The sequence below is a fragment of the Rattus norvegicus genome, chromosome 3 (assembly GCF_021556685.1).
Source record: "Rattus norvegicus strain SHRSP/BbbUtx chromosome 3, alternate assembly SHRSP_T2T, whole genome shotgun sequence".
NCBI classification, from domain to species: domain Eukaryota; kingdom Metazoa; phylum Chordata; class Mammalia; order Rodentia; family Muridae; genus Rattus; species Rattus norvegicus.
In genome coordinates, this window is record NC_141536.1 from 55,724,999 (window position 1) to 55,743,764 (window position 18,766).

Consider the following 18,766-nt stretch of genomic DNA (forward strand, 5'->3'; position numbering starts at 1 on the left):
AGGCAAAGCAATGAGCTCTGTAGCACAGGTGTCACTAGCACTTATAAAGAGTCAGAGAGATGGGGGTGGGGGTTGGTAGCAGACCTGGCTAAGGATGCAGATAGTGACATCGATGACACACAGTGCTCGGCGCCATAGAGAGGTTTGCACGATATAGGGGGGCTCTTACTCCTTCCATTTCACAGATGAGAAACTTTTGAGGCGTGTGAGAGATTGGATAGATTACCTACGACGGAACTCGTAAGTGGGAGAGACTGCCTACTGAGTCTTAGGTATGTGGACTAAAAACAGCAGGCAGCAATAATAGTGTCAAAGGATGCGGTATTTTGATGTTTCCAAAACCTACTTTCTTTGATCCCCTCCTACGGAGAAGCCAGGTATTTCTTAAACAAGCCCTCAAACTTGGGAATAGTTAGAGGGCCTTTACTTTCCAGCTGGTAGACTTAGTCTGTGGTTTGGCTCCATGCACCCTAAACAGCTTGATATGGACAGAGGGCTAAGCACCAGTTCTTAGCTATGTGACCTCCAAACCTTCACTTCCCCATCTATAAAAAGACGGTAATAGCATTTCTGTCTAGGGGGTCTCTCCTGCCAGCTACTTCTGGTTTCCTCCACACCCATCGCACAAGATGAGGCTTCTGAATAGCACAGATGCTGAAAGGGGGCCAACCTGGAAGTCTGTGGGGTGCTCTGACTGAGTGGAGCTATTGTTCTGTGGCTGCGGAAGGCCTCTCTGGCAGGGAGGGCAGAGGGCTCTGGCCTTTGGCGGACATCTGCCTCAGAGGTCCTCTGCTCTGCTGTTTGAGGACATCGGCTTTTCCTTCAAGGACTGAGCAAATGTAGTCAGAAGAAGTACGTCAGGGAGACAACACGGTGGTTGACTAGAGACTGGATTAGGACCGGATGTAGGCCTGACCCCGGGCTGTGTCCCTGGGGTGCAGCTCAGAGAGACCTCAGGGCCAACATCATGCTCTCTGTTTACTCAGGGGTTTCCTCATCAGAGCTGCCAAGGAAGCAGCTTTGTGAGGAAAGGGAAAACAAGTGGGGTAGGCCATTGGACCCATGCGGCTGCCTACACACAAGCTCCTGCCTCCAGCCAAGTTGGGGTGGAATGCAATCCAGCCTCTGCACTGCCTGGGCCAGCAGCATACCATGGACCCTTGGGGGCACTGTCCTCATGGCCTCATCATCCTAGGTGACCAGGAGCTGGTATGAGACAGTAAAACCATGCCAGGTAGCTTGGTAAGGTAGAGCAGGTTGAGACCCAGAGACTCAGTGGGCATGCACCTTAGACTTAGGCAACTTCCTGCTCTCTGCCAAATTCCTGGCCTGGAACACGTGCCACACTCCCCACATAAGGAAACATGACCTGTGTTCACATAGGCCCAAAACAGAATTCTCCATGCTAACGAGGCACCTAGAGGCCCTGAGGGCTTAGCCAATAAATTTCCCTTCCCAGACACTCCTCTCTACAAATGGTATTTAATCTCAGGTCCATCCTGAGACGTGGGTACGGTTAGCTATGCATCCTTTTTCTGCTGTGCACAGTCAATAAACAGTTTAGAACCGTGGACAGTCTCTTTCATCAAGATCCATTGTGGGGAGCCAAGGAGAAGGCCTTCGCCTACAGAGCCGCAGCTTAATTCTCCCACAGAAGGCTTCTCTGAGCTTCCAGCCTGCCTCTGCCAAGCTAAGGACAATAACTGCTGGGACAAGCTGGAGCTCCTGTTTCTCCTGTCCTGGGTTAGATTGTTCCACCTCCCCAAGAGGCTGTACCCAGTGGCAGAGCATTGGACCCTTGGGATAGGAGTAGGGCTCATTTGTTACTGACTCGGAGCTGTCTTTTATGTGTGACCAAATACCTGGGACAATCGACCTAAGACAGAAAGAGTTTGTTCGGGTTCATGGTTTCTGAAGCTGCAGCCCACGACTAGCTGACGCCATTGTTCTCAGATCTATAGCAAGATGCAGACATCAGGGCAGGAAGATGGGGCAGAGCAAAGCTGCTTATCTCATAGACAGGAGTCTGAGAGGGAAGGAGGGAGGGAGAGAGGGAAAAAGGCAGATAGAGATAGAGATTGAATGAATGAATGAATGAATGAACAAATGCAAACGCTAGGGAGACAATATACCCGGCCATGTCACCCCTCCAGTGATCTAGCACCTCCAGCTAAGCCCCACTGCCTGACTGTCCACTCAGCTGTGTGGCCAGGTCTGTGAGGGAGTGCTGAACTCTTCATCTCCACCATAGGTGGAGGCTGCAGACCAATCATGGTGCAGTGGACCTAGGACTAAAGGCTTCAGCCAGCCTGAGCCTTATGGACATAATCCATCAATGAGCTTAGCACGCTTGACGTTTAATCACTTCCACGTCGTGCCCTGGACAAAGGACTGACCCTTGAACACATGAGCCTTCTGAGGGTTCACTTTACAACTAAACCATAGCACAACTCCTCGGGTGATTTCCCAGGGAGATTAATTTGTTTGTTATAAGATCTGTCTGTCCCTTCACCCACTTTGATCTACCTCGTCCTTATTTAAGAATGAAGGGTTGGAAAGTTACAATATTTGCAAGCAAGAGTGTGGTGATTTGAATGAGGACAGCTCCACAGGTTCAAACATTTGAATACTTGTTTCCGCAGTTGGTGGAAGTTTTTGGGAAGGATTAAGAGGTGTGGCCTTGTCAGGGAAGCTATGTCACTGGGGGGTGGCCCTTGAGGTTTCAAATTACACCATTCTGAGTCTCTCTCCCTCTCTGAGTTTGTCTTTGAGTCTGTCTCTGTCTCTCTTGTTCTCGTAGATCAAGACATCACTCTCTCATCTGACTCAGCACCACACCTGCCTGCCTGTTGCCATACTCCATGACATGATGGTTATGGGCTTTGACCTTCTTGGAGCATGAGCCCCAATTAACCATTTTCTTTTATAAGCTACCTTGGTCACAGTGTTTTGTCACAGCAATAGAAAACTAACCAAGACTGAAAGGTTTGTTTTCTTAATGAGGGCTTCACTTGGAAGAAATTCGTACAGCTCCTCAGGAATGAAGGGTGGGCTCAGAGGTTTCATTCTCTAGGATCTTGCTACTGCTGCTAAGGTGGGTGGGTGGGTGGAGACAAGGGCAAAGGATAATAGGAAGGAAGGAAGAAGCTGCAAGCAGGGGCTTCTCGGCCTTCAGTCTGACCCTGCATGGAGTAGAGGGTCGTACTCAGTACAAGGCTGTATTTCCTGGAACTGATTTCATGAATTTTACTATCCTCTGGTGGCGGGACAGCAATTACAGAGCTGGCCTATGACTCCAGTTGTAATGCCCAGAGATCCTCTCCCTGGTCCTACTCCAAGTCCCTATGACTGCTTCTGTCCTGCCACCCCAAGAGCTGAGAAGACCTGTCTCCTCTGAGAAACTTCCTGGAGCAGCCATCACTGGAGGTTCCCATTTGTCCTTTGATCGTTGCCATCTCAATGATGGTGTCAGTAGAGGCTCCAACCTCTCTACCACCACAGGTCTTTCCATCTCTCCTCAGTATAAATCAAGGGGCTGGTGCATGGAGAGAGGCAGGCTACCAAACCAAGATGGGTGGAGACAGGCCGGATGTCAAAACAAGACGGATCACATCCCTGTATCCTTTCTCAGAAACTTTCTCAGAAGCCTAACTCCAGAGAGACCTGAGTTTCTTGAGTTGCTAGGGTTCTTGGAACCTAAGGCCTCATACTTGCTGGACAGGCAAGGACATTGTTTTCACACGGGACAATGTGTCAGAGACTTAGCTCTTCCAGCCTATGATGCCTATGTTCTACAAGCCAAAGCTTGATGTCAGAGCCAAGAACCTTGCAAACAGAAAACTGCCCAGAGGAATCACTTGGAGAATCAAGATTTTCAGTAACATCATAGGAGCCCTCGAGGTGTGTATTAAATCTGACTATTAATTTACTCTTGTGTGTTTATTGTTTGTCTGTTTTTGAGGCAGGGTCTACTGAATTCACTGTGCAGCTGACGGTGACCCTGAACTTCTGCCCTTTCGGTCTCTACCTCTGAGACTTGGGATTACAGCTGTGTAGCACCACAGCTGGCTTAGCTACACTCATTATTTTCATCATATCTTGCATTTCTTTATTGTGTATTCTGATAACACAGGATTCCATTTCTAGGTTTGCTTTTTTTTGAGACCTGGGCATATTTAACTTAATTTTGCTATGTAGGCTCTGGGCTAAGACTTTTGATGTCCCACACGCTCATTTTCTGCTCTAAATACAAAGTCTTTATAGCAGACTCTTTCTCACCTCCTACCTCTCTCTTTGAGATGGGGTCTCATTATAGAGCCTCAACCTCATTGAGATCCTCTACTTTGTCTCCAGAGTACTGGGGTTAAATATGTGTGCTACTATGCCTGGCCTGCCTGCCCTTTCTTTCTCTCTTTCTCTCTCTCTTTCTTTCTTTCTTTCTTTCTTTCTTTCTTTCTTTCTTTCTTTCTTTCTCTCTTTCTCTCTCTTTCTTTCTTTCTCTCTTTCTTTCCTTCCTTCCTTTCTTCTTTCCTTCTTTCCTTCTCCCACCCTCCATTCCTTCCTCCTCCATTCCTTCCTCCTTCATTCCTTCCTTCCTTCCTTCTTTCCTTCCTTCCTTCTTTCCTTCCTCCCTCTCTTTCTTAAATGAAGTCTTCAGTGGCATTTTTTCCAGGAACATAGCTGGGCCCTCCACTGTCACCTTGCTCTAGAATACCTTTACCTTGCCCCTGCTTCGGCCCAGCAAATACACAGGAGCTCCCTCCAGGTCCTTAGCATATCTCCCTCAGATCACAGCTCCTTTCTTCCCTTTACTCTTATTCTCATTACTGCTACTCAGGTCCAACAGGCTTCGTAAAGCCAAACTAAACCCTGGTGGTACGGATCTGAGCTAGTCAACACCACAAAGGCTAGATGGATGGAAACAAGCATCCTCTCTGGGGTGCTGTGCTATGAAGGATGCTGCTCCTTCCAAGAATGTGTAATTGTCAATCAAGGTGTGCTGCACTGTGCTTTGACTCAATGTTCTGCTTGCAGAAGTAAGATTATACAGATAATCTCGCCTCTGCAAATGTGTGTGTGCGATGCTATCCACTGGGGAATTTTTTACAAAGATAAGATACTAGACAGAGCCAAAGGACATTGGTAAGTATGATGCGATTATATGGGGGTCTTACTACTCTTGCTTTTACCCCCTAAAGATTGTCAGGTACTGACTCTTTTTCCAGGAGTGGAGCCCCTATTGTTGGAATTCAGCCCATAATTTTCCTCTGGCCATAGACACTCTTTTTTATGTATAATGAAATCTTGTCTTATCAAGAAGAATCAAAGTGAACAGGAGACTAGAAATGGCTATTTCCATGAACAGAACCTGAAGCTTCGGAAACCTGAGTCTGGAAGCTAAGCCATGAATAAGGGCCCCTGAGGACAGGGCCTGTTGGTGTCAGACTGGGAAGTATGCCGTGGCTTGGTGAGCTTCCTTTGGTTTGAGTTGGTGTAATATGGCTCCCAAAAGGAAAAGAACTGATAGAATGAACACACATTCAAAGGGGATTAGGCTTACAGAACGTGGCTATGGCAACAATGGCTGCTTTACACTGGAGAGGCTGAAAATAGGCTGATGTCTCAGCAGTACCAATGTGGCCCTGTAATATGAAAGTAACTCTTATTTACCTGATGTAATTGTCGCCTCTGAGACCTTCTGCCTCCGTCTACTGACCTAGACCTAGTCCTGGAAGTTTCTAGCCTCCATACAATCTTATCCAGGCCTAGAATGTTTCTAGCCTCTGAGACCTGCTGCTGAATAAGCTCACCCCTTCCTACTTCTTTCTGAACTCTGGCTAGCTGGTTCAACTCAGTTGTTCTGCCTCAAGCTCCTTTCCAAGCTGACTGATTCAATCTGGCTTCTTCCTTAGCCTCTGACTTTTGCTCTGCTTTGTCTCAAACTAACGGTAGCAATTTGCCCTAATCTTCTGGCTCCTTCTCATTCTCCAGCTCATTTTTCCTTCACCTGTGTCTAGCTTGTGCTTGTTCTTGATTCAACCTGTCTCTATAAAACTGCCTTTTCTCTCTGCACTGTCCTTTGAATAGTTTCCCTTTCCACTTTCTCCTTGTGAGAGTTAGGCATATCCTATTCTGTCAAATCTTTCTCTGATTCGTCACTTTGTCTGCCACTCACTTTCAAACATGGCTGCTTCCTTCTATAAAATAACTTTACTTTCATTGTTCGGGATTAAAGGTGTGTACTAAGTGCATATCTGCATTCCAGCTAGAGATTAAAGGTATGTGCTAAGGCTGAGCTACACCACAACTAGAAATAGGTTTCTCCAGTAAGCAACACACTCTTGGGGTTCACAATGTGATCAAGTATCCTGCAACACTGTAGGCCTGAGAGATTCCCAGAGAGCTGCTGGTCTTCCATCTATGTTGAATTCCTAAAAAAGTTAGTTTTAACATCAATGAAGGAATGCCACAGTTACAAGATAGATGAACTGCCAGTGAGTACAAGCAGGCAAAGAGCAAAGTTTTGTGTTGTTTTGGTTTCCAATATTGTAAAGAGACATCATGACCAAGGCACAACATTTATAAGGGACAACATTTAATTAGCGCTGGCTTACACAACCGTGTATAAAAGGTGTGTGCTGGGTCTGAGCCACACCACAACTAGAAAAAGGCTTTTCCAGGAAATAACACAACCTCCAGATTCACAGTGTGATTAAATATTCTGCAACAATTTTCTTCTTCTATGCCCTTTTATCAAGGCTGCTACTAGAAGGTCCTCTCCTCTTTTTTTTTTTTTTTAATTTAGAGAATACTTTATTAGTTTTTGTAATCAAACCCACGTATATAAGACCTTACATATTTAATACAGTGTGTTACCCCTGTACAAATGGAAAAAACTTAAGTTCAACATTTCTAGACCAATATGGCTGTTAATTTCTGTACAGTGCCAACTCAACACAGTAAACGGGGATACTTTTTTCGAAAGTTGACAGCACAGGTAAAGTTTCAAAAAATTCAAATTATATATCTGTATATATATATATTTATATTTATATAAAAAGACCAATAATAGCAGTGTGTTATGCATCAACAGCAGCAACAGCTTTTCCAGGTTCTGCAGTCATCTGAACAAAACTGTAGAGACATCCAGCACACTCCATTTAAAAAAAAAAAAGTAAAAAAACAAAACCCGAGAAAACAGCACAGTTCTGTTACTCTTGTGGTACCTGGCACCATTTTTTTTTAAATTAGCTTCTCAATCATCATCTGGAAAGAAAACATTCTGAGCAACATCATTAAAAACAGCTCTGATAAAGCACGGTCACTACTAGGTATCATAAAGCAGGTACAAGCTATTTTACATCCACAGAGGTATGATACAGTACTGTCCTACATCTATAATACTAGAGGATACAATTTAAAAGGCATTATTTGAGACTTGATTCTACTTTTCCAGCAGAGGGCCCAAAGGATGGTGTGACACAGCTTTGTAAAGAAACATACTCTAGACAGGATTTCCTTTCACTAGTGGCACACTTCTAAGGATTCATTCTCTCCATGAATGTCAGCTAAAACCGTTATTAAAAAAATGAAATATCCCTAGAACAAAACCGTATAACCACCGGATTCACATGAAGATGACCTAGTGGAGACAAGCTGGACCTCACCTTACCAACAAGCTATCAAATCTGTTATGTTTAAACAGTGAGACCTCCAAGGAAGGAGATGCCAAGTAGTGCTTCAAAGCTTCGGACCACAATCAAACACAGCATCCTTTTCAACAGAAGCAGAAGCTCATCTGAATATGCTCATGGATGCTGACATCAACATTTAATCATCTCCTCACTCATCCAGGAAGAGGGGGAGATCAGTTACTACTGTACTTTATTGTGTTCAACCAAATCACCATGTTACAAAAATAGCAAGCTGCCATAATAAAAAATAAGGCTCCTCTATCCAGCACCAGATAGCATCATTTTACTTTCAAGCCTAGAAATTGCACACTTGTATATAAACCAATCGAAGATGAGGATTGAGAGTTCATCTTGGTGGATTTTTCCTTTGATGAATATGAAGTGTCCTTCCTTATCTTTTTTGATGACTTTTAATTGAAAATTGATTTTATTTGATATTAGAATGGCTACTCCAGCTTGCTTCTTCTGACCATTTGCTTGGAAAGTTGTTTTCCAGCCTTTCACTCTGAGGTAGTGTCTGTCTTTGTCTCTGAGGTGTGTTTCCTGTAGGCAGCAGAATGCAGGGTCCTCATTGCGTATCCAGTTTGTTAATCTATGTCTTTTTATTGGGGAGTTGAGGCCATTGATGTTGAGAGATATTAAGGAATAGTGATTATTGCTTCCTGTTATATTCATATTTGGATGTGAGGTTATGTTTGTGTGCTTTCATTCTCTTTGTTTTGTTGCCAAGACGATTAGTTTCTTGCTTCTTCTAGGGTATAGCTTGCCTCCTTATGTTGGGCTTTACCCTTTATTATCCTTTGTAGTGCTGGATTTGTAGAAAGATATTGTGTAAATTTGGTTTTGTCATGGAATATCTTGGTTTCTCCATCTATGTTAATTGAGAGTTTTGCAGGATACAGTAACCTGGGCTGGCATTTGTGTTCTCTTAGGGTCTGTATGACATCTGTCCAGGATCTTCTGGCCTTCATAGTTTCTGGCGAAAAGTCTGGTATGATTCTGATAGGTCTGCCTTTATATGTTACTTGACCTTTTTCCCTTACTGCTTTTAATATTCTTTCTTTATTTTGTGCGTTTGGTGTTTTGACAATTATGTGACGGGAGGTGTTTCTTTTCTGGTCCAATCTATTTGGAGTTCTGTAGGCTTCTTGTATGCCTATGGGTATCTCTTTTTTTAGGTTAGGGAAGTTTTCTTCTATGATTTTGTTGAAGATATTTACTGGTCCTTTGAGCTGGGAGTCTTCACTCTCTTCTATACCTATTATCCTTAGGTTTGATCTTCTCATTGAGTCCTGGATTTCCTGTATGTTTTGGACCAGTAGCTTTTTCCGCTTTACATTATCTTTGACAGTTGAGTCAATGATTTCTATGGAATCTTCTGCTCCCGAGATTCTCTCTTCCATCTCTTGTATTCTGTTGGTGAAGCTTGTATCTACAGCTCCTTGTCTTTTCTTTTGATTTTCTATGTCCAGGGTTGTTTCCATGTGTTCTTTCTTGATTGCTTCTATTTCCATTTTTAATTCCTTCAACTGTTTGATTGTGTTTTCCTGGAATTCTTTCAGGGATTTTTGCGATTCCTCTCTGTAGGCTTCTACTTGTTCTCTAAGGGAGTTCTTTATGTCTTTCTTGAAGTCCTCCAGCATCATGATCAAATATGATTTTGAAACTAGATCTTGCTTTTCTGGTGTGTTTGGATATTCCGTGTTTGCTTTGGTGGGAGAATTGGGCTCCGATGATGCCATGTAGTCTTGGTTTCTGTTGCTTGGGTTCCTGCGCTTGCCTCTCGCCATCAGATTATCTCTAGTGTTACTTTGTTCTGCTATTTCTGACCGTGGCTAGACTGTCCTATAAGCCTGTGTGTCAGGAGTGCTGTAGACCTGTTTTCCTGTTTTCTTTCAGCCAGTTATGGGGACAGAGTGTTCTGCTTTCGGGCGTGTAGTTTTTCCTCTCTACAGGTCTTCAGCTGTTCCTGTGGGCCTGTGTCTTGAGTTCACCAGGCAGGTTTCTTGCAGGGGAAAAGTTGGTCCTACCTGTGGTTCCAAGGCTCAAGTTTGCTCGTGGGGTACTGCCTAAGTCCTCTCCGCGGGGGCAGCAACTGGGAAGATCTGCGCCGCTCTTTCCGGGAGCCTCCGTGCACCAGGGTTCCAGATGACGTTTGGTGTTTTCCTCTGGCGTCTGGATGTGCACAGAGTGCAGTCTCTTCTGGTTTCCCAGGCGTGTCTGCCTCTCTGAAGGTTTAGCTCTCCCTCCCACGGGATTTGGGTGCAGAGAACTGTTTATCCAGTCTGTTTCCTTCAGGGTCCGGCGGTGTCTCTGGCAGGGGTCCTGCCGCTCCTGGGCCCTCCCCCACGGGAGCCCAGAGGCCTTATACAGTTGCCTCTTGGGCCAGGGATGTGGGCAGGGGTGGGCAGTGTTGGTGGTCTCCTCCGCTCTGCAGCCTCAGGAGTGCCCACCTGATCAGGCGGTGAGGTCTCTCTCCCACGGGGTTTGGGAGCAGAGAGCTGATGCGGGCCGGGATCCACGGGTCGGTCCTCTCCTCTTTTATGTTGGTTCTTCCTGCCTTAAACAATCTGATCAAGAAAAATCTCTCACAGGACCACCCAGCAGCTTGAGTGTTAGTGGATTCCAGACACAGTCAAGTTGACAATCCAAATTAGTCATCACAATAGCTTTGGGTTTCAGCCAATTGGAAGCAAGCTGTTTTCTTCATTCATTTGTAAGGATCTTAGATGCTGAAGGATGCTCAGTTAAGAAACTCAGGTGGTTACACATGTGCCCTTGTGAAATGATGTCTGTGGTGCCTTACAAACTAAAGGTACCATATGATTACTATAGAATGTATTCTCCTACATATAAACAAAGTCTGTGAGAATGTTTGCATACCCATGCCTATATGAGCAGGATGCATATAAGTGGTCTTGGTTAGCAATAACATGCTTTCAAAGAAAAATAATAGAAAGAGATGCCTTTCTTTGAAATATGCATCCATCCAGAGAGCAATTTAGCAAGCCAGTATGCAATGGATTAACCTCTTAAATCTCCTTGGTTATCATAGTTAGGGTTTCCATTGCTCTGAAGAAACACCATGACCAAGGCAACTCTTATAAGGGACACCATTTAACTGGGGCTGGTTTACAGTTTCAGAGGTTCAGTCCATCATTATCATGGCAGAAAGCATGACAGCATCCAGGCAGTCATGGAGCTAGAGAAGGAGCTGAGAGTTCTACATCTTGATCTGAAGGCAGCCAGGAAGAGTCTGACTTCCTGCCCTGGGCAGAGCTTGAGCACTAAGAGCCCTCAAAGCCCACCTACAGTGACACACTTCCCCCAACAAGGCCACACCCACTCCAACGAGGCCACACTTCCCAATAGTGCCACTCCCTAGGCCAAGCATATTCAAAGCACCACAGTGGTGGTGTGTAGTATGCACCCACACAGTAGTCTGTTGCAGTTCTGTATGTGGACACATGTACTTGTGTCTGTGATACTCCTGGTAGATAGTCTGTAAGACTAGAAAGAAAAGTTGTTTCTGGGAAGAAACTCATCCCTCTGGGCTGCACTTGGAAAGTTTGGCATTTATTACCATGTTCATAAGATACACTGTTTTTCTTTTTAAATAAAAAAATGTTTCCTTTCATTTATGTATGTACATATGTATGTATGTATGTATGTATGTATGTATGTATTCATGTATATGGCATATATGTGTGGGAATCATAAGACTGTAGTGCTAGGGAAATGTTAGTGAGCCCCAAAACCAGACAGGAACTGATCTAATGCATCTCACAGCAGGATGTTTATTCTATTCCAGCTAGCTCAGGTCTCTCCAGCGCCCCACCATCGCACAGAATGGTTTGGATGCTGGGAGAGCCCCAAATGTCTATCAGGGCAAGGCTTGATAGTAAGCATCAAGCAGGGAGTATGTGTGGCCTTTCACATCATTGGCTGGTGCTGGGAGTCGTATCATAAACTTAATTTCTGTTCCCCTCTGCATTGGTGGTCATTAGGCAAGGGATGGGCTTGTAACCTGGGGGTCCAGGAATAACCTGGAGATGCTGGTCTTGTTGAGGGTGTAACCTAGAGACTGGAGCTGGGCTCAGGTTTTGTTTGGGGGCAACGTGGAAACTAATGCTAGGTACCAGTCTGTTAGTTGACCTGAGTTTAAACTTAGGTCAGATTCTCTAAAATGGAGTCCAAACTTGATTTGGCCTCTCAAAACGACTTGGGAAAATTAGTTCCCTCTTTCTACGGTGTGGGTCCTGGGATCTTCAGCTCAGCCGAAAGCACCTTTAGTGCCTGACCCTTCTTCCCAGCTACTGTTTCAATTCAGACGTTTCCTTAGATTGTTTGTTTGTTTTGTAATTTTTTTTTCTGAGACAGGGTTTCTCTGTGAAGTCCTGGCTGTCCTGAGACTCACAGAAGTCTTGAACTCACAGAGATCCACATGCCTCTGCCTCTGAAATGTTGTGATTAAAGGCATGCACCACCACTGAATTTAATCAATTAAATCTGATTAATTCAGATTTAAAAAACCGAAAACAAACCCCTTGAGATTTGATCTCAGCTCATCCTTAGGAAACTGCTTCCAGGGGAGAGACTTTATTGGGTCATTCAAAGGTTCCTTTTGGCCTTATCCCACTTTCTCTGTCTATCTCTGGCTTTTCCTCCCACATGGTGCCTTCAAGCAGGGTTGTTATGTCCCCTTGGCCTTCTCCACACATTCTCTGCTCTGTGCCAAGCCTAGACTCTGGAAACTTCCCATCATCCTCCGATTCTTCCTTTCTTGGTGCAGCCACAGTCCTTTGTTTCTGTCTCTTCCTTGCTACTTGCCACATTTGACTGTCATTTTTATTGTGGCCCATAATTACAATTCTAAACAAACTCTGTGAGTGGCACTTTGAGGCACCAGTGTCTACAGCCAGTGCTTGTCACTTGATGGGAACAGGCGTCTCATGGCTGTCCCATGCGTGAATGGAGGCAGGTTCAGATTCAAGCTTTTCACTGGGTCTCTTTGCCCTCACAGCTGCAAATCCCTATCTATTCTTTGCCTCTCTGCTCAGTAACAATTAGCCAGGTTATAGAACATCTCCAGTTTCCAGCCAAGCCCAGATTGCATTACCTCACTGCCAGCAGCCAAGGGGGCTGTCTTTCACTGCCCTAAGATGTGTCTGAGATTTGGAGCTGGTCCAATGAGACTTTCCCTAGCTCTTTGTCTGTGGTGACACAAAGCCTGTCAGAAGAGTCCATCCACTCAAAACTTCAAGAGTCAGGGAACAGGAGGCAAGTGTGTGAGAACCATCATCTGTTACCTGAGCATCTATCAGAGCCACCTGCCCACCTGCCCCTTGGGTGAGCCTTTCAGCCCAGAGAGCTGTCTGCCATGTATCTGGGGCATTACAGAAGCAGTCTTTCCAGAAGAGAGATACAGAGTGGTTGGTTATAGCTTGCACTCAGCAAAGTTAGTCAGACTCTCCCAGGAAGACTTTGACCAAGGCTGGCCCAGCAACTGCTAAGAGCATAGTTAGCATTCCGGAAAGATCCAGTTGGTTGTTGACTGTTGAGCCATCAACCCCATCGCTGGTTTCCACCTTCAAGAGCAAGGGTATGCTGTGGCTGTGGTTCCTGCTGGGCTTTGCAAAGATACCATGTCATTGACATTGGACTTAGGCCTCATGCTAGCCCATAGGGTATCAGAGAGACAGAACCCCCTGGGCTGATGCACTAAGGCCGTCTTGTGAGGGAAAGGTGCCTCCATCTAAAGAGGGCACATTACCCTGGATGAACCCAGTTCCCTTAGGGCACGTGTATTCAGTCCACTTGCCTTCTGGATGAAGCCATGCTGCAGCACTTAAAGGGTCCTCTGGTTTCTCCTGAGAGCGCTTGCTGGGTTCAGGGGATGCTGTTGTTGCTTTCTCTTACTTTACTGCTTGGCCGCCTCTTCAAAACTAATACCTGCTAACATTAAAAATTCTAGGAATTTTGAAACAGAGTGGTGTGGCTGGAGTGCCCCAGTCTCTTTCCTAAGTACGTGGTTGGTATTGGGCTAAAGAAGGGAGGCAGTGGGCCCCAAGCACTTTAGAAGGGCCCTGAGTCAGCCTTGGCGAGGGGAAAGGCTCTGCAGAGGAGGTGTTATCTGGAAGACGATGAGTAGATGCTGGTTACAGATGAGACAGCAAGAGGCACATGGGGAATCCAGGGGGTCACACATTTGGGAGAGCTGCAGGTAGTGGGGGAGATTGTGGGTCTTCCTTCTCCTCTGTCTGCCTGGGGCCTTGAGGACAAGGGGAGCAGAAGCAGCCAAAAGGGTTCTGACAGTGAGTACTGACAGATGGACTTCCAGAGACTGCTGTAGTGAGACAATTCTACGTTATTGTTTCAGGAATAGGGTATATAAAGGCTTTCAGGGGTACAGGTAGAAAGAGCTAATACCGAGATATCACTTGGGCAAGAAGCCAGCATGGGACTCTGTGCTGAGTTAAACAGCTCTACTCAAGGTCATTCCCCAGATAAGGTCGGGCACCTGCATTCAAGGACACTCTCCAGACAAAGTCAGGCAGAGAGAGGGAGGCCCTGCTGAGAACGGGAATCCTCCAGTTGTTCTGAGCTTAGAGAACCATCCAGACGGGGCACTGTGACCTTAATATCGGAGTTCTGATAGGTATGGAAGACCTTGCTTTATCCCACGAGGGACCACCTTTTCCAAGAAAAGTGAGAGGGGTGTGGATAGCTTCCCTCCCTTAGAAGCTTGCAAAGTACTTTCTGGTACTATGTAAAGTGGACCCCTGGGAGTTAGGTAAGATCTAGCAGGCCTGTGTTTTGTGTCCGCAATAGGGACATGCCTTCAACCTCTGAGAGGCAACCAATGGCAACAGTGATAGCCTGTATTCTTTGGGGCGTTACTGGGTCTACACTGCCCAACAATACAAATGGAGGTTTTTCATTCCCGGTACCTGTGTTTTTCTTAGGTAATCTATCACTCCTGTGGAGAGCACTGTGAGTCCAAGTAGAATACCTTGGTATATGTACACATTCTCACACTTGTATGTATTATATATAATTTAGATAATTATACGATAATATGATTCCTTGAGACTTTACCAAACAACTGTGGTATTGTTTGTCCCTCTGGGACAATCAATAGTCGTATCCAACTGTGACACTTATGAACCAAAACTCTGACCATCAAAGCAAAACGTTCATGTGGGTTAAACAGTGGCATCGTATCTTGATGGTAATAACAGCTGTGTATTTGGATTCAAGGCCCACTTAACAAGAAGAAAATCATGCCAGGTACTAGAAACCTAGCAAACTACCTGGGACTATAAGGTAATGGATCTTAGGAGAGAATCCACCATTACTAGTTTACTAGACCAGCAAAACTCCTAACTGCATTATAAAATGTCTCCTTATACCCACTGTTTCTTTTCTATTGTTATGGTTAAACACCATGAGCAAGGCATATTATAAAAGAAAAGGTTTAATTAGGCTTCCAGTTCCAGGGGGTCAGAGTCCATGAAGGTGAGCTAAAGGCACAGGGGCAGGAACAGCCGAGAGGTCACAAGCAGGAAGCTGAGAGGCGCAATGATAACGGCGGCGGCGGCATGAGTCTTTGAAACCTCCAATTCCACTCCCAGTGTCAGGACAAGGCCGCACCTCGTTCCTAATCCTTCCCAACCAGGCCCACTAACTGTGGACCAAATATTCAAATAAATGAGCTTTGGGGGGCTGTTTGCCTTGAAGCCATAACACCCACAGATAAGAATAATTTCTACCCTCCGTGAGAGAAGCTTCCTTTTATAGCTAATGGAGTCTATTACCAAAAGCTACAATTAGACCCAGTGCAGAGTTTAACAGATCACAGGGAGTCCATCACTAACTGATATATCTCAAATATAACTCTTGTACCTATGGGTCAGGGAAGAGGTGATAGCAAGACTGTGAGAGCCAGATGACCAGGAGGTCTGCTGTAAAACTGTCTCTCCTAGAAATGGCTATCTAAACAAGACCTGAACAACAGCGAATCAGCCATCAGGCTAACACAGAACGGGGAGAATATCATGGAGCCCAGCCCTAGACAAAGAACTTCAGGCAACTAATGGCTGCGAGACTGTCCCCAGGAATGAGCCCCCTAGATTGGTTATCTAACGCTAAAGTTGTGTATATACAAACAGCAAAAGCAGTCTCAGCAGGTTATATTTATCTATTTGTACAGCTGTCTGTCTACTGTCTGTCTTAGTCAATGCTCTATTGCTGTGAAGAGACCCTGGGACCACAGTAACTCTAATAAAGAAAAGCATTCAACTGGGGCTGGCTTACAGTTTTAGAGGTTTAGTCTGTCATCGTCACGGTGGGAAGCATGGCAGTGTGCAGCCACGCGTGGAGCTGAAGAAGAAGTCGAGAGTTCTGTATTCGGGCCTTCAGTAGAAAGAAAAAGAACCATCGAGGCTGGCTTGGATTCTGAAACCCCAAAGCCCGCCGTCATTGACATAGTCCTGCCAACAGAGCCACACACACTCCAACAAGACTTCCAACTCTTCCCAAGTAGTGCCACTCCCTAGTGACCATACCTTTAAATATGTGAACCCATGGGAGCCGTTTCTACTCAAACCGCCACTGTCTCTGTGATGGCTATTCCTGGTTGTCAACTGGTCTACACCTGGAATGAACTACAATCCAGAAATGAAGTGTGCACGTGATCCAAATCTTGAGGTTGCAAGACTCAGGCTTCTGACCTGGATCTTGACCAAGTCAAGATTCTTTAATCGGAGCCACATCTTCTTTTGCAGAGCTACATAAGGACGTTGGAAGAAGGAAGACGCACTCTTCTTAGCCTGCTTGCACTTACTTGCCAGCACGTCTGTTGGAACCTACTTCAGGATTCCAGCTTCTGCAGAAGAGCAGCTGAAACAACTAGCCTCATGGGACTGAGCGACTACTAGACTGATTTCCCATTCACAGCTGCCCATGGTTGGGTTAGTTGTACTACAGATTGTAAGTCATTACAATAGATTCCCTTAATATAAGGAGACATTGCTTAAGTTCTGTGACTCTAGAGACCCCTGACTAATATATTATCTATCTATCTATCTATCTATCTATCTATCTATCTATCTATCTATCTATCTGTAATAACCAAAGAAAGAGGCCAGCAATTTGAGAGCAAGAAGGGAAGTGGTCATGGAGGGATTAGAGGGAGGAAAGAAAGGGTGGAAAATGATGTAGTTATATTTTAATTAAAGGTTTTAAGAAAGATAACTGGATTATTAATGTTCTTTTCAACTATATGGGCAACATATAGTGGAGGGGATACTCTTCATGGTAAGGATAAAAGAAAAGCATTAATCTTTTGACCTTTTATGCCAGTCAAGGGTTCTGAGGAATTAGAACATTTCTCACCAATGAGATTATGTACACAAAGGGGATTTGTAGATGCAACATTCTCCAGAAATATTTATTATTCCCTATTGTGATTTAACTTTTTTGTTTGTTTGTTTTGTGTAGCCCTGGCTGTCCTGGAATTCACCCTTATAGACTAGACCATCTTTAAATTCACAGAGATCTGCCTGCCTCTGCCTCCAGAGTGCTGGGATTACAGGAGTGTGCGGCCACCTCCTGGCTTGTGATTTGATTTTATCACAAGGACATGGAAACTATAAATTGTATCAATGAGAAAGTTAATTTTCTTTTTGCTTCAGGGTTGAATGCATTTATTTAGCAGAGAAGCTTCAAATAATATTTCAGAGTTTGGTATCAAGCATCTCAATAAGAATAAAGAAATCCATCAAATAGTAATACTTGATGAAGCAAAAGAAGACACCAGCACCATGCAGACACTTATGGCTGTGGACTTGACAGAGACAGCTGACCTAAGGCCATGGACGAGGAGCATTACCCCATCTTATCTTCCTGTGGGATGCAGTACATCCAGAAATAAAAGGCTAAAGACTTGCCATAAAAGAACCATTAAAATCTTTCCTCTTCTGTGGAGTGCCTTTCCATTCAGAAGAAGATTCCGGAACAGTAAAAGGCAAAGCTTGGGTTGTTTAGGACGTTTCACTTCTGTGTGTGATTTGGATTCGCTCTGAACATGCAGCGTCCTTAGCATCTCGGGATGCTCCCTTGTCTGGAAGCAGTTAATTTACATATTGCTCTTGTTACAGCCTCCGAGTTGCGGGAATGATGGAATTTGTCCAGAGCTGAGAGTTTCCTGCAGATAAATGTCCTTTTGCTCCTAGAAGGCTTAAAAGAATTGTATCACTTAACATAAGGAATGACATTTAACCATTTCTTTGTCCTGTTTATTGAGCACCTATTATGTGTCAGTGACTAGACTAAGGCTAGATAGATGAGTAAAAAGGATGGTTGGGGTTGTGGAGATTGCCTAAGTGGTAAAATGTTCGTCCCCAAACATTGTGACCTGTGCTGGGATCCCAAGGCAGGGCACAGAGTTTGCTTTTAATCCCAGCACTGAGGAGAAGAGGCTCCCTGGTCTCACTGGCTAGCTAGCCTCAATCATCTTATGAGTACCAGGTAAAAAGCGATTGAAAAAGACATCAATGTCAGTCTCTGGCCTCCACACTCGTGTGTGTGTGTGTGTGTGTGTGTGTGTGTGTGTGTGTGTGTGTGTATAATATATATATATATATATATATATATTATCTATCACTATACACATGAATGCACATAAAAACATGAATGCATATGCACACACAATACACACACACACACACACACACACACACACAGAATCTTTACTCTATAATCTCAGTTGATGAAGCTCTACAATCGTCATATGCTGGTTGAGTCAGCTGCAATTTGGTTTATTATGCCTAAAGGTGTGACCACAGAACTACAAAGGCCCGGGCAGGAAAACACTCAAGTTTTATCTAGATGATAGTAGAAAAGGCCAGGAAACCTTCACCCAAGAGACTCCTATAAGCTCTGCAGAAGGAGGCGGAAGAGAAGTGAGGAATGTCTTTTGGGTAGGAAAGCAGGTAGGTGGCTTGCCTGGAGAAATGTGAGCTGATGTGTGAGGCAGGTAGGGGGAGGAAGTTGACAGATTGGTACAGCAA

At 44.8% G+C, this 18,766-nt stretch overlaps 1 long non-coding RNA gene across 1 annotated transcript in view; it reads left to right on the forward strand.

The window, feature by feature from the left end:
• The window catches only part of LOC147995504 (uncharacterized), a 31,301-nt gene extending 13,321 nt beyond the window's left edge, over positions 1 to 17,980 (forward strand). The window contains exons 2-3 of the long non-coding RNA XR_015683555.1: positions 16,481 to 16,685; positions 17,196 to 17,980. This is a non-coding gene — a long non-coding RNA (uncharacterized LOC147995504). The remainder of the gene's footprint in view (positions 1 to 16,480; positions 16,686 to 17,195) is intronic.
• The last annotated feature ends 786 nt before the right edge of the window (positions 17,981 to 18,766 follow it).